General features: G+C 36.3%; 1 protein-coding gene across 8 annotated transcripts in view; it reads left to right on the forward strand.

The window, feature by feature from the left end:
* Nucleotides 1-8,835: 8,835 nt before the first annotated feature.
* Shab (Shaker cognate b) overlaps nt 8,836-16,875 on the forward strand; it is a 62,027-nt gene continuing 53,987 nt past the window's right edge. For 7 of the 8 annotated variants that reach the window (XM_073091305.1, XM_073091307.1, XM_073091308.1 and 4 more), the window contains exon 1: nt 8,836-9,441. The gene's annotated coding sequence lies outside the window, so the exon portion shown is untranslated. The remainder of the gene's footprint in view (nt 9,442-16,875) is intronic. The other variant, XM_073091306.1, reaches the window with a different exon arrangement.

Genomic DNA, 16,875 nt, shown 5'->3' on the forward strand with positions numbered 1-16,875 from the left:
ACCTTGGCGGCGCTCGAATTAACAGAGAGCGACATTCTGGTCGGAGACTTCAGCAAGAGCAGTCGAATAACGGAGATACTTGTGTAGTTATAATACTTCTAATCACTAGTGTGAACTTACTTACGTATAATTGTTATATCGTTACTCTGTACCGTTTATGTGACTATATTATTACATGACTTCAAGACCTACAAGATGAGTTTGATTTCATCAGAAGTGTACAAGAACCAGCTCACAATCATGGACGGCGATTCGTAAGTACGAACATACTTGACACAGGAATAAAAACCGTGAGTTAAAACATTATTATGTCATATGTGAATTCATCTTGGTAGAATAAGTAAAAATGGGGGTAGATAAATGTCGTTGATGTAAGGGAAAACTCATTTGAATTAAGAAAATGGATAGATTGAGACTAGTAATTCAATGAAATGTTAATACCCTCTGAAAATGATATACTTAAATTTTGTGAACAAACTTTACTCTTATCAAATTACTTGTTAACATTGTAAACTGAGGTGTTTACTTCAAAATAAGTGCATTTTCTGTGAAGAAGTGTCTAAAAGTAATTTTGCAAGGCAGTTCTTGTGGTAAATCTGTCCATTTGGTTAAATTCTGTGGTGTAAAAAGTAAATCCTAATTGTTCTAAAGTTACACCTACTTTGAAATATATAGAAATACACGTACTTATGAAAATATTTTAAGGATCTTTAATCTTAAATGTCAGGCTTTATAGATATGGGAACCTAATGGTTGTTAATATAGGCTAATGTACGCCAGAAATTGCATACAGGTTAGATTTGAATTTATTTTTGATAACTTTTAATGTTTCAAACGGGGTTTACGTATATGCGTTTGTTTTTATTGTATGGAAGGGACTATGCGGTAGCAACAAACGCAGTTACAGAGTACAGTATACCTACTTGATATAAGTGACACGTTTATTAAGTTGCAAAATTTTGATTATTCATAATTGTACAGAAAGGTATAATATCTACGTGGTACATATTTAACTGCCTGCAAAAAAGTATCACGACCACGGTATTGAGTGGCTGAGTGTACCCAGGAGGGAAATGGTAAATGAGTTTAAGGTTTATTGTTTTTTTTTTTTTTGGATATTAATTGACTATATTTAAAAATAAACTTGCATTCACATCTACATTGTTCACATTTTCATTTTATAAATCAATGAAAGTTTCCTTTTGATTTCATATACTTGATACGTAATTGTTATGAAAGAAGCATACGTACGTTGCCAAATTTAGATTTCCATCAATTCTAGGCGAATTCACGCAGTACTGTGTACTACTGTGTTTTGACTCCCATAAAGTATAAATGCACATTAGTTAATGATCTATAAGAAAACTGAGAAACTTATGCGCAGCGGTCTTTGGAATATTATATATAAAAATATCTCTCTTATCTCCCATTCTACTTCAGACTGACTCACTTATACATAATATTAAATGTCTGTTTTAAATTTAGTATGCAACGTTTCGTTTTGTATTAATATTTCTTTACATCTCGTAATTTTAAATCTTTAAATTTCAATTTGAATTTGACACATTACACGTCCTTTTGGTTTGAAAATTGGGCACTATCAAATACTGGTAAATGAAGTTTGTACCTTAAACGTTGAGACGCTTAGACTATCGATATTATTAATTATGTGAGCCATTTACGAAATGATAAACGGGATCCACTTTGTATGGGATTGAGAATAAATTATTTTAAGTAAAATAATAATAATAATAATAATAAATTGATGCTTTTATAACTTGAGCTTAGTTCTATTTACAAGTTACAGCAATTAAGTTATTATACGTATTAAGTGAGAAACGGTCACTGAAGCCTACATAAATTTAGATAGTCTCTTGTATACCATATTTAAAATGAGTCTTGCCTGCGACTTTGTTCATGTGGAGTCAGAATATAATTTGAATTGCATTTTTAAAACGAGTCTTGCCTGCGACTTTGTTCATGTGGATTCAAAATATAATTTGAATTATACAATGCCCTCTGTCAAGATCACGGAGTACGTTAGTAATTTGGAATTGTCCATTACCTGGTCATGTAATGTTTTTTAAAAAAAATGTATACTTTTGACATCGACTTCGTAGTTTTGGTTTTAATGCATTTTCAAATATACAAACCGACAGACAATTTTTCTTTTTCAAATATATTCGATGTAAACACGTGAAGATTTCATTCTTATTATATGTATATCATAGCCAAATGAATAATAATGTAATCAAATAAAAGCATAGGTACATTTCGATGGGATTTTCTTATACAATAATTTACTTTTCATATAAATTTCATACGGTTCACAATTGCGTCATGTCTAGGTTTTCTCTATAGAAACATCGAGCATCTCCTTGAGAGTGTTGGTTGTAAATGATACATATTATATTAATATAATCTATATAGATATTACGCACTAATATAATTTTTATTACAAACTATATAAAAGTCAGGTGAAGCCGAGGCGTTTGAAATATATATAATAAATATGAATTGTTCGGTAATAAGGTGTATCATAAGATAGTTTGACTAACTGTTTGTTTGGCTGGCTGGTATAAAATCATGATCAACTTTAATAGACCTTTTTCAGGTCATAGAAATTTTAGGTTGTGATTGATAAGGAGCCACATGTTATGTAAAACAGTTATAGTTTTAAATCTGACGATCGTGATGAGACAAAATTAGAATCGGACAAGATTATTAAAATCATGTCATGTCATAGGTATTTCAAAATTTTTAAATAAATCTGACCGTTCAAAGTAGGTAAAAATCGAATTCAAATATTCCGTTACATACATACAGGTCAAGTTAATAAAAGCGTGGCAAAAATAAAAGCGTGTTTAAAAAAAATCTTTTATCAGTTGTAGACACAAATAAGTATAGTTAAATAATGGCCGGTTTCTGAAGTCATTTTTCTTGGTAGGTAGTTTACGAGTGTGTATTCAATAACACTATCCGTTTGATAACTACCTACGGAAAAAAAAAATCCGCTTCCGAGGAACTCAATGTAAGACAAGGTCTGTTTAAACTCCGTTTAGATTAACGGACCATTTTAATGTGTTTATTCTTTCCATAACATTATTTGATTTTTTTTTAAAAAACGACGTTTGCGTAAAGTCTAGCAAATCTTCCTTAGTATAATGCATAACTTTTACAGTAAAATAGCCCAAACTATAACTTCCTTATGGGAATCTTAATTTAAAACTTTTGGTGAAATAAAAAAAAAAAAAAAGTTAAGTAGTTAAGCCATACACAATTGACAAGTATGTCGCTGACGTGAACGCATGGGTCCTTTGCTTTGTTAATTAAATTTTGAAATTCATGTAATAGTATGTATTATTATAACTGAATATAAATTCAATTTAATGTAATGAAATTTCTTTCTGACTTTCAAAAGTGGGTTATGTGGCCCTACTTTGAAAGAAATAATTTGAATTTGTGATAAATAACGTAAAAAAATTGGGTTCATACAACTTATACGTGTTATATTGTGTGAAATTCATGGTTAGTTTACCATTATTTAGTCTTTAACTTTGATATCATTCATTTCAAATATTCACGATATATTATTATTTTGATACTGCTTCATCAGTTGATAAAAGACGTACATTGGAAAGGCAACTATTTGTATAAAATAACATTGTAATAATTAAAAGAAGTACTAAGTAGTAATAAAATAATTTTATAATAGTATTTTGAGTCGCACAGATTCATTTAGTGGCCAACTATAGATCTATCTATCTATCAGTATAACAGTTATTGAACAGGTTGTTGAGCATTCCGAAATGGACTAATAAGATAAACGTCGTTATTCTGATGCGTAACTTTATCGAATCAATAGTTGTTGGAGATTTAACTATTGGACTTAGAATCCAGACATAAGTAAAGTGGGCAGCTAGATGTTGTCATTACTGTAGGTGTAGGAAACTTTTTTTAGTTTGATTTTTATTTATCTGTAGTTAAGATGGATTAGTGCAGATGCCTCGAGCAGTGTAATGTTCGCGGGTGTCTCTTGGTGATGCATATGGTTGGGTGTATGTATGTATGTATGTTGGGTGGATGTATTACATTGAGTGAATATTGCATTTTTAGAGTAAATTTGAGTTGAGCACTGGCCGAATGTTATCGTAAACAAGGTATAAAAACTGCGGTGATACATGACTAGAGTGATCCTATATGAACATCACCTAGTTTAAACCGTGTGTTTTATTATTTAACAATGGTCTAATGCATTCGCTTCAATACCTGTCGCGCATATGACATTTATGTAAAGAGTCCTTATGAACTATGCCTGCAACAGAAATCCGTGGTGAACACTGTTGGGGCAGATTTATAACCTAGGTAATACACAACTAGTGTGATTCTATATGAACATCACCTAGTTTAAGCCTTGGTTCGGATCAACAGTTCGGGCTTTTTACATGCGAGTCGGTATTGCAAGAAAATGCGTAGAGTTTAAGCCATGTTTTTGATAAACAGTTCGGGCCTCTTACGTGCGAGTCGGTATTACAAGAAAATGTGTAACTCTTCTGGACTTAGGCATTAAACAACTGGTTTTCTTTTGCAGCTCTTGCATCAGACCATACACGATCGAGGACGAACGTGTGAGCAGGACGGCCGAATGTTATCGTCGTTAATAAGAAGCTTGGATATTAACGATATCACATTTTTATAACGTTACATTAAAGTAATAAGTGACTCATTTGATACTACAGTTTAAAAACAGATGCGGGTAGGTGAAGTGGGGACGACACCTTGGCGGCGCTCGAATTAACAGAGAGCGACATTCTGGTCGGAGACTTCAGCAAGAGCAGTCGAATAACGGAGATACTTGTGTAGTTATAATACTTCTAATCACTAGTGTGAACTTACTTACGTATAATTGTTATATCGTTACTCTGTACCGTTTATGTGACTATATTATTACATGACTTCAAGACCTACAAGATGAGTTTGATTTCATACCTTTGAGATTTTTTTTTATATAAATCTCCCAGTATTCATGTTTCTTTATGATGTTTTCCTTCACCGTTTTAAGCAAGAGATAATTAATTTCTGACACGCACATAACTTTGAAAAATAAGAGCTGCGTGCCTAGGATTTGAACCTCGGACCTCTCGTTCGAGAGGCCGAGTTTGTGAACCAATGGGCTATCACTGCTTTATCACACTTAATTTATTAGTAATAGCAGTAATTAAAATAATGAGATTCAGAATGATTTTTAATCCATACTATAGTGACGTTTTAAATATTATTGTAATTTTGACCATGATAATATATTTAATTAATTATTTTAGGAGTTTCTAATTATAATGTAGTAAAATTTTAATTATAATATTGATAATTAGCTTTTTAATAATAATAATGATGTACCTATGTAATGATTATAACGATTTTTTGTGAAAATAAATAAGTAAGCTGTGTTCACCTGTAATTGCAAAAACACGATTGAACAATAAATTATATGTTAGAAATTAAGGACCGATGGTGTATCTTGTGTTGATGAACCTTAAAATAAATAAACAAATATAGTTATTAATAGCCTTGTAGTTAAAAATCGGCCATTTACTCATGTAGTCAGAGAGTCAATGCGGTCGAACACAACTACAACCAAATACTCCGTAGCAACAGTATGGGTACACTAACGCAGCTATGTGCCCGTGGGCGTGAGAGGGCAGCGGACGGGTGCCTTGCCGCGCTGTCCTTGTTCCGCTAATATCTACAATTTGCTGTTGCCACGCAACTCGTTTCTTTATTCAGAGCGGACTAGAAGCTTGGCACTAGCAATGGGAAAATAATCAGATGACGACAAGATTTATTATTAATTACATAAAATTACATACTTTTTAAGATGTTGCCCAGCATGGAAGTTTTTAAATTCTCTGTCAGTATTGGATTCTCATATTTTGAGGATATTATCAAACATATTGAATTGCAATTTGGATGATAGATCTTGGTCCCAGGCCTCTTTACCTATACGTTTTGGAGGTCTTGGTATCAGGAAAGCTACATCCGTTGCTTTACCGGCATTCCTGTCTTCTGTGCACGGTACGAGTTCTCTGTTCCAAAAAATAACGAATTCTTCATTAGGTCTTACAGAAATCTCGTACTGTGAAGAAGCCAGGAATGCTTGCCACACAGCTTGCCCAGGTGTATCTCTACCTGTAGATCTGAATGTGCAAAGGCTTTGGGACGAGCCGCTTTGCAGAATAACACACACCTCATTGGTAAACTCAAGTGTCAGTTCTGTTGAGCGTGCTCGTCTCCTGGCCGTTTCTGTTAAGGAATCAGGATTTTGGCTTCATGCAACACCGTCCAACAACTTAGGGTCTGTGTTAGACAATACATCATTTACCATTGCTATCGGCTTGCGACTAGGTTTACCTTTAATTCATCCACATTATTGCCCTTGTGGAGTTCAGGTAGACCATTTGGGACACCACGGCCTATCTTGTCGTCGTAGCGCCGGTCGCCAATCGCGCCATGCTGCCCTCAATGATGTCATCCGCAGGGCTCTTGCTACCGTCAACGTACCGGCACAATTAGAGCCGAACGGTGTTGTACGAGACGATGGTAAGAGGCCTGACGGCTTGACTTTAATTCCTTGGATGAATGGGAGGTGTCTTGTGTGGGATGCTACGTGTGTCGACACAATGGCACCATCCCATCTTCAACTATCTTCTAGGGCAGCTGGTGTTGTGGCTACCGATGCGGAAATACGCAAACTGCAGAAATATGCTAGTCTCAGTCGAGACTATATATTTCTGCCGTTTGGTGTAGAGACGATGGGGCCGTGGGGTTCTGACGCTCGATCTTTTTTTAAACACCTTTCAAGGCGTTTGATCGAGTGCACCCACGACCAAAGGGCTGGCGCTTACCTCGGGCAAAGAATTAGCTTTGCTATTCAGCGAGGTAATGTCGCCAGCGTTTTGGGGACTCTTCCAAGAGACAACAATTTGGATGAAGCTTATTATATTTAACTATTTTATTATAAGTATTTTTAAAGCCTGTTTCATATATTATTTTGTACTTTTTTTTATTACGTTAATATTGTAAATAATTAAATGTAACTAAATGTCTAAACAGAAATACACAAATTTTTTATTACATAAATTTATTATTTTCATTTTAGTACAAATGTTCCTATTATTCATAAAAAAATATATTTTAATTTTTTAAAACTTGTTGAATACATGACTCATTTATAGTAATATGTTTATACAGGCTTAATATATTAACACAGGGTTGCGTCATTTAATTACAGAATGTGTATAGCCACTTTCTATCACTATCAAAAGAGCCCAAACTCGAGTAAGTTGCGTCGTATGAATAGAGAGGTCCCGTGACCATGTTGCGGCTCCATCATCAGACCCTCACTCGATGGGATTGCGTCGTTTAATTACAGAGTTCATATAGCTGCCTGCCAGCTTCATCATTAGGCCCTGGATGTAAAGCAGGACCAGAATCTAGATACCTTTGCAATTCCTGGTCCAGAATAACGCTACGGTACCCCCGCTTGTCGTAAGTGGCGACTAAAAAGGGGCTTTCGCGGTTGAGGGCGGCAAAATGTTAGCTTGAACCGCCCGACGAGCGACCCTGTGAAGTACGGCGGTATGTGTGGTCGATTACCGCCGTGCGTGTGTCGATTACCATGTGGCAAATGTCCTGCTCACCTGGACGGAGTCTGACAGGGCAGCGCGCTATGAGGACACCGTTTGTGTTTGTTGGAGATCTCAGAGTCCTCTACCTACGCAGCGGCGAGGACGGCCACCAGGGGGGTTTTAATGCAATAAAAATCTCATATAACCCCGTGTCGCTTCTCTGACACCGGGTTTTCGAAGGTTTCTTCTTCTTTTATACTATTTTCTTCTATTTAAAAATTTCAAAATCCTTTAAAGGTAGACTAAACAGACAGGCGGATGAGTAGATTGTGTAGCCTTATTATTTATAGATTATTAAGAGTAATTAGAGTATAGGATTGTTATTTGCATAACACTAAAATATATGATAATAAATTAAAAACAAATTTAGGTATAGACTCGGGACAAAAATAGAGCTACGGTATTCACTTTCGTAAGAGATGACTAAAAGGGCTTCCAGGGTTGAGGGCAGCGAGAGTGGGAGCTCGAACCGCCCTATCAGCGATCCGGAATACGATGACAATATGTGTGGCCATATACCGTCGTAAGCACCCGAAAGGTGTGGGATAAGCGCAATAGGGCCATCGCGCTCGGTGGACTTCGGTTCGGTTTCGATTGAGATTCCAGAATCCTCTGATACGTAGCGCTCAGGATGTTCACTGGGGGGTTTTAGTGTGTAAAAATCCCACGTAATCTGGTGTCTCTTCCGCGGCATCGGATATCTTTTAAAGGTTTCACCCGCGACAATAAAATACCTATACTTTTTGCCCGACTGCCAAGAAAGAGTTATTGCTAAAATTGTTTTAAAATGTAACCATTTAGGCAAAGAGGCAAGTATTTATATCTGATTTACGTTTAAAAACATTAGAATATTTAACATTTTTTTAAAGTTTACGTTAAACTGACTAGCTTTGATTTATAGGTAGGTTTAAGAACCATTCAGGCATTTCTATGTAGGGGATTCCTTATGTGTGTACACACATAAGTATGCTTGCGTAATCATTTGCTCCAAATTCCAGTACCTTGGCCTACGAACGTCGAGAACAAGAATCGAGTAGAGTTGTCCTTTATGAAAAGAAGTTCGTTGCGCAGCGCAGAGAAAGCTCTGGGCGGCTGCGTGCGGGGCGGGCGGCGAGCGGGCGGAAATAGCGGCAGCGCTCAGTCAGCGAGCTCTCGGCCAGTCCGTGGTCGCGCGTTCTCGGCCCGCTCCGCTCGGCTGTGCTTTGCTTTCATTCACTATCGCGTGCGAACTCGGCCACTCGGCGTCGGCCGCTCGCTCGATAGATTCGCCCGTCTGTCGTTGGGTTGAACTTACTTGCATGTTGTAATCGTTCAAGTGCTGTAACTACCTGTGACACGCACTGTCCTAGCAGCTTTAAGTGCGTCTGCCGGCTTATTCGGGCAGCTCTACCTGGCTCCAGTGTAGAAAGCTGGGAAAACTGCCTCCCTGTCGTATCCTCCTTTTCAAGGTCACACTAGGAGGTAAACATAATTTTAATAAATGGGTTTTTGAAATAATGTAACTCAATATGAAACCCAAGACAAAGGTGGTTTTAAATAGATGCATAAATTAAGGTCAACGGTCGGACGCGATAAATGGTACACGTAAAATTTTGTGAAAGTTGATCGAAGCCTAACATTTACTACACAATTTTGAACCAACAATACTTGAAGTTACTGTTTAACTAGATCAGTGATTGCATCGATTTGTGTAAGTGCATGACAGTCAGTGACCCATTTTCGCAGCTTCACTCGAAATCTCGACGTTTGGCAATAGGTACGTGGGACAAATGTGACTGTTACAATATATTCAAGATATTTTAAGAAAAAGTATAAACAACGTGTGCCACTAAGACAATACGAAAATAAAATACTAGGCACCAACTATCTGTTCTTTGAAAACACATTTTGCATGCTGCATTTTATATCTTACATGTTAATTGTTTGAAGTGATATTTTCGAATAAACGTGACACATTTTTGGCATGCTTAACTTTTAAAAAATTCATTAAGTGAATACGTGTTATTGGTATCTGTCCTTAAGTGTTAGTAATTATTATGACTGCGTTCGGACTTTGGTAACTGTCCTAAGGAATTTATCTACCTATATAACTGCCCCTATTACCAGACATGCAACATAAAATTTTAATACTATGACTTCTTGTTTAATAACTATTAATAATTAATGATTTAAAGTTCACTAACTAAAATCTTAATGGGGAGAGCCACATGATAGTTGGGGGTCGCCTTTTACCCGGGGGACCGGACTTCCATGCGAGTGTCAATATGGGCTGAAACTTATTAGGACATTTTTGAATTAAACTCAGTCAATCTGTGCTGGGGTGGAATGTTCTACGCTTAAGGCTTTCCTAGTTGTGGGAGTATGCACATGGCATATTAAGCATGAAAAGTAAAAAAAAATGTCGTTCGTAGCATTGCGCTCAGGTTCGCGGTTTGTGTTGATTGTAAGTGATTGACAAATTTAACAACCTCAGGCGCAGTTGAGAGTTGGATAGGTGACCGTTAGTTAGTAGGTAGATATGTATTTAAGCGCGTTTTCATGCTTTAGAGGGCGCATTAAGCCGTTGGTACCGGTTATCTTTAAATAGTTACTTCCTTTATACTTTTATCATCAGTCCGCAATGAAGCAGCGTTGCCGAGTTTGTTAGGAATCTGTATTCCCAAAGAAGGGTATAAAAAGGGTTGCAGTCACTCAAGTAATACTTTACACGAATAAAATCAGGATTATCCAATTAGGCACCTTCACGTAAAATAATTATTTCCGCAGCAGCCATAGTTGTTGTAGGAGGCTTATTTGGGAAGTAAACACCGAAAGTAAATCAAACATGTTACTAGCAAATGTACCTTTTACTCCTATCTATTGCCCTCTTCTATTTATCTAACTGTTCGTGTTATTTTCAGGCCCCTGATCAATGTTCAGTTCGCTTAATATAGGTAGACTTTTGATTCCCATTTATATAAATCCGGTTTATCTTTATTATTTTTATTATATAGAGAAAAAATGTTTCTTAGCTCATTTTCAGTATTTACATGCGTAAATGCCATTTGTAAAATTCAGGTATAATTTCAACCACGAACTTAAACTATGAAGATTCATTCAGTCTTAAATTATATTGAGAACATTTAAATTGGCATATTTTAAACTCCACGTGGATAAAGTGACAGGAAATATAAATACGGAGAAATCTTGATCGTAAATTCAGTAATTCATAATAATGTATCAAAAAACATATTAGTAGATTAAAAACCCAAAACATAATTTTACGGACTTAAAAATTATGAAACAATTTAATTGACTTTCTTTACTAACGACAGTCACATTGAATCGTTTACTTACGATATAAATATCAAACTTTTTACCTCTACAAATTTTTAACAATATCGCGGAGTAAACAAACATATACATACATATTTAAGCAATACGAGGTGTACAATATATAACCTCTATAGCTAGGTATACTTGTTATTCAATAGTGTGGAACGCGAAAGTATAAACGTAATCATAAATCTTTTGAATATAGCTCCTCATATCCATCGCACCTAACTCAATAAGCGTAGCCGGTAATGTCCTTACAAACAACGGTATGCTGAGAAAGACGATCAATAAAGTGTCATAGTTGCTGATGACGATGACAGCCTGAAATTGACCCAATTTTAAGGCATAGGTACGCTAACCCAGGTTTTGTCCCAGTTTAAAGATCTGAATATGTGTACCTAAATGTCAGGGATACAGCACCAGGTTGACCTTATAAAAGTTTTTTTATATAATTAGAAGTTTTAATGCAATGCCTAATAAATGAATTTAACATGTTTTTCGCAAGATTCCAGAAGATATGCAAAGCTGTCGGTTCCGGTTATTATCTTTAGACGTTTTTGGCATCTGGAGGCACGGCAGTGCCTCCGCCAAGTCGAGCCAAAAGAAGCGGCACGGCCGTACCATACTTTTCCCGAAGCAATTCGGCCCATTTTTGACCCCCTGTAACTTCGTTGCATATGAAGCTAGAAGCCTGAATTTTTAGGAGCCAAGCAAGCATTGTATAGACACGGTACATTTCAAATTTCATTCAATTTGAACCAGTAGTTTAAGAATTACAAGTAGTTAAAGTTCGTAATTTTGTCACTCATTCACTCACTGACTGACCGATCATCAAAAGTTTAAGGCACTTCCAGCAGACATAGAAGGTTGAAATTGAGAATACAATTAGTGTTTAGTATATAACTCATGGAAAAACTAAAATATTTTGCAATTTCTGTCCAGTTATCTAGATACACCAACTACATTAAATAACTTTGTATCCTATATAAGTTATATAGGATTACAAAGTTACATTTGCAGTTAATGAGTCTGTGTTTCTGTCTGCGAAATGTACGAGTAGTAGGGGAGCCCATGATGTTAAATGGGTAGAAACTCGAGCGTCAATAGGACGTATACGATTGTGTAGATTACACCATAGAAAAGATGGATTACACGTTAGAGTGAAGAAAAGGTTGTGTGATATTTTTCGATTCACCGTGGGAATAGTTTCTAGATGATTCGAAATATGTAAAAAGCAGAGTCAGACATACTCAAGGCGCGGCAGGTTAGTGATATAGTATATATCTCTGATGCCGGAAATCTGGAGGCACGGCAGTGCCTCCGCCAAGTCGAGCCAAAAGAAGCGGCACGGCCGTACCATACTTTTCCCGAAGCAATTCGGCCCATTTTTGACCCCCTGTAACTTCGTTGCATATGAAGCTAGAAGCCTGAATTTTTAGGAGCCAAGCAAGCATTGTATAGACACGGTACATTTCAAATTTCATTCAATTTGAACCAGTAGTTTAAGAATTACAAGTAGTTAAAGTTCGTAATTTTGTCACTCATTCACTCACTGACTGACCGATCATCAAAAGTTTAAGGCACTTCCAGCAGACATAGAAGGTTGAAATTGAGAATACAATTAGTGTTTAGTATATAACTCATGGAAAAACTAAAATATTTTGCAATTTCTGTCCAGTTATCTAGATACACCAACTACATTAAATAACTTTGTATCCTATATAAGTTATATAGGATTACAAAGTTACATTTGCAGTTAATGAGTCTGTGTTTCTGTCTGCGAAATGTACGAGTAGTAGGGGAGCCCATGATGTTAAATGGGTAGAAACTCGAGCGTCAATAGGACGTATACGATTGTGTAGATTACACCATAGAAAAGATGGATTACACGTTAGAGTGAAGAAAAGGTTGTGTGATATTTTTCGATTCACCGTGGGAATAGTTTCTAGATGATTCGAAATATGTAAAAAGCAGAGTCAGACATACTCAAGGCGCGGCAGGTTAGTGATATAGTATATATCTCTGATGCCGGAAATATGTTTATCTGCTGGTTTGCATAGGGGGACAGCCATACGAGAGGTAAAAACGGAAAAAAAAGTAACCAGCACATTAGATTTTCAAAGGGGATATGAAGTTACCCCAGATGAGTCCCCCATTCGAAAGACTGACGATTCGATTCGAAAGACTGTCAGTGACTCTTCGAAAATGCAAAAAAAAACGTAATCTTGACACACTCGAGGGCGTAAGATTATTATACAGGAAATTCCAGCTGATGTTTTACTTATCATAACCCTTCATCTGACGATTTAGTGGAGGGATTTTCTATACTGACGATTTGAAAAAAAAAATAGAATGAGAATATATAAAGAATAATGTATTTTCCATAAAATTTGCCTTTTCCTTTAGTTTGTTGTACACCATTACTTTCCAGGGATCCATGCTAATAAATGGCGCTATCAGATAGTGCATATTTTCTAGCATTATTTCCTTTGTATTAAAAAAATTACCACACTCGAGTATGTCCAGGTATAGACTTTTTGCAACCTTATTACTCCCTAACGCCGCCCTCAAACCATCAGATTATAAATTTATTGTTTTCAGCATGTAATTAAGCTACTATAGATAATACGATTTTTTATTAATAGTCTGATGGACTTCCCTGGTTGAACCCCCCAAATGGATAGTTTAAGATACTCTATAGGATGTAAGGTATCTCCCATATCTTAATCTGCCGCGTTCGAGTCACTCTCGAAATCCCGTCTTGGGCTCCCCTACTATTATAGGCGACGTCAATTGTTTTTATTCTCGAGACAAAAGACGTTTTCAATTCCAACTTCAATTTAAATTCAATTCAAATAATGGGTGAAGTGCGAATCGAACTCGTACACTGAGGGTTCCGTATCACAAAAATATTTGTTTATTTTATTTTTATTTTTACTAATTGATGTTATAGCAGCCATATAATGCATTGTGAACATTTCAAATGAAAAACGCTAAAAAATAGCAGGTCCTTATATGTTTGTCTCTGTAGTTCCTGGACTAAAAAAGGGTTACGATATCCCGTGCCTGTCGTAAGAAGCGACTACAAGGGGGCTTCCGGAGTTGGGAGTGGCAAGAGGGAGCTCGAACTGTCCAATAAGTGGCCCCGGGAAGGACGGCGGTATGTGTAGTCGCATACCGTCGTGAACACCGGATAGTTTAGGAGGAGCGAAAACTGTTCTCCCAGGGCAGAGCTCGATCGGGGCATCGCGCTTAAAGGACTTCTGTTACGTTCATTCGGAGATCCCGGAGTTCTCCAACAAACGTTGAGGACGGCCACCGGAGGATTTTAGTGCGGCTAAAGTCCCACATAACCCGGCGTCACTCCCACGTCGTCGAGTACCTTTTGAAGATTTCCTCCTCATAAAGAAAAAGAAGGTTCTTGTATGGCAACTCTCCTTTATTAGAAAGTTTTTCTTTTTACTTTTAGTACTTATTGTTAAAGCGGCCACCATTATACATATTCCGTAAAAAAATTAAATTTCTATCTATTAAGGTTCCAGAAATAGAGCTCTATGTCAGACAGACAAACGAACGGCTTAGAAATAGGGTTCCGTTTCTACCCTTTGGGTATGGAACCCTAAAAAGTTATATAATATCAAAAACATTCCGAATTTCTGACAAATGTCATGAGAAAAAAACTAGATGTTACGGCTAATGTGCCTAAATCAGTTAAAACGCAGATTAGTTTGTCCATTACCTAAAGTACAAAACGAGATTGTATCAATTTTCACCCCTTGACGTCGACCCGTGCATGCCATGATGCGTCGTCGTGTCATGAATTTACGACAAACATTGTATATTTTCACGAAACAATATCGCTTTGCGGCACGATGTCGCTATGTGTCACGATATGTCGTCGTGTCGTAAAAAGGCATGTGTTTTAGCCCTAAGAACAAGTCTGAAAAAATGTTTCGAATTTTAACTACATAGTTAGTCTGCATATTTTCTAGCTAATCTTAAGACTGCCTAGTTAATGTGTATGCAAACGTATTCTACAATCTAACGGTAACATACACAAAATACAATAACTGTCGTGAGGTAAAGCAACTGTCGCCGTATTATAAAATAATAATAAGTTTGTTTCCAAGGAAACAAGTGTTTAGGCAAATTTCGGCCTTATTGCGCTTAAATAAATGTCTGTACGAAAATAAGCTTACATATAAAAATTTACAATGTTCACAATGGAAAATCCCTAATAACTTGTAAACGGATTACCCTAATTACACAATTCCTTTTGCCCTATCCGTTTTAGACCTAAACCTACCAAATGGCATTAAAGGCAAACCAATATCTACACAAACAAAAAATCATGTTTTCAACTTACGTAATATTAGGTACGTAATATTACAACGCAATATTACAAAAATTTAGTTAAGTTCGTTTCAAATGATTCGAAATAGGAAACTGTTATATAAATCGAGCTTAGATAGCCACTAGATGACATGTTCTTGCCATGATCACCAAAAATATCAGCTCCTAGTGGCTTGATAATTGATAGCTATAAAAAAACGAAAATCCACAGTTTAATGTTGAATTTAAACAACCGTCCATTACACAATTAGGGTAACTTTCTTTTGCTCCATTGCTTGTACAACAGTTACAAAAGCGTGTTAGAAGCGGACTGACAGTCGCACACGTATGCGCCCAAGTCCCCTCGAGATAACGAGTCGGTAAGCGAGGTCTATGTGTGCGTTGCTCGAGCCCACTTTGTATGAAGATTGACTTCTGTTAGCTTTTATTTTGTGGGCTTTCGAATGATTTAAAACATAAGGCCAAACAATTGTTAATATGTGAAATGTTTAAATTAATGAATGGCGGAAACTTAACTGCCAAAATATTATGGAAAAATTTGAATTTTCTTAAAACTGAGGCTTTTCCTTTACTTTGTCATTTATCAATACTTTCCAGAATTTGATCCTTATAAGCAACACTATGAGATAGTGGAATAATATAGAGGGCGTATTTTTTTTCAAAATGAACTCGTTCGATCCCCGGCTACAGAAAAAAATATTAAAAAAAACGAATGATGCAGTTTTAGTTTTTATAAAAATCGGCCTCGTAACTCCTTTCAGCATTTTTCGCTAATCGTTATTGTACTGTTTGTGTTTCACCTTATGTTAAAGTATCGGCTCACTCAGCAGTGCCCGCACGCACATCCATCTTACACCACAGCTTCCAGCAGAGTGAGGGGGGGACCATGCCCCGTTCACACCATACCATTGTTCACGGCGTGTACACATGAGACGACGGAACCTTCATATTACTTCTCATACACTACAGTTATAGATTCGGATTTGGCACTGAAGGCTTATTTGAAAAATTGCGCGAGTTAAGTTTTAAAAAGTGAATAAAAATATGGTCTAGCTGAAAATATGTATTATTAATATACTTTGCAAATAATAATTTTAAAAATAACTACAGGTTGAATATTTTGAAGAGATGAAATTTTAAAGATAACTACAGAAGACAAATACAGACTAATAATTTAAGTATGAATTCGTTATCGGTGAGTAAACTTACTGAAAAAGGATTTACTGTTAATTTCCTGAAAAACGGTTGCACTATTAGTAAGTCTATGGATAATATCATCGCAACTGGCCACAACGTACATAGTATTATATATATTGTCAAATCACCGATAAGTAATTTGACAATGTCAAATAAATATTGGCATAGAAAACTAGCCCGTACTAATCCGGAATATATGCAAATTTTAAAGAATATTGTGACCCGTCTTGATGATGTGAACATTATGACGGATATGTCGACTAAGAGTAAAATGTAACAAATCATTTCCAAATCTCTGAACGGGAGCGAACGATATACTGGAGAT

Source organism: Epargyreus clarus, unplaced genomic scaffold (assembly GCF_041222505.1).
Source record: "Epargyreus clarus isolate Ecla_fem2 unplaced genomic scaffold, WU_Ecla_fem_2.2 ptg000034l, whole genome shotgun sequence".
Taxonomy (NCBI): Eukaryota; Metazoa; Arthropoda; class Insecta; order Lepidoptera; family Hesperiidae; genus Epargyreus; species Epargyreus clarus.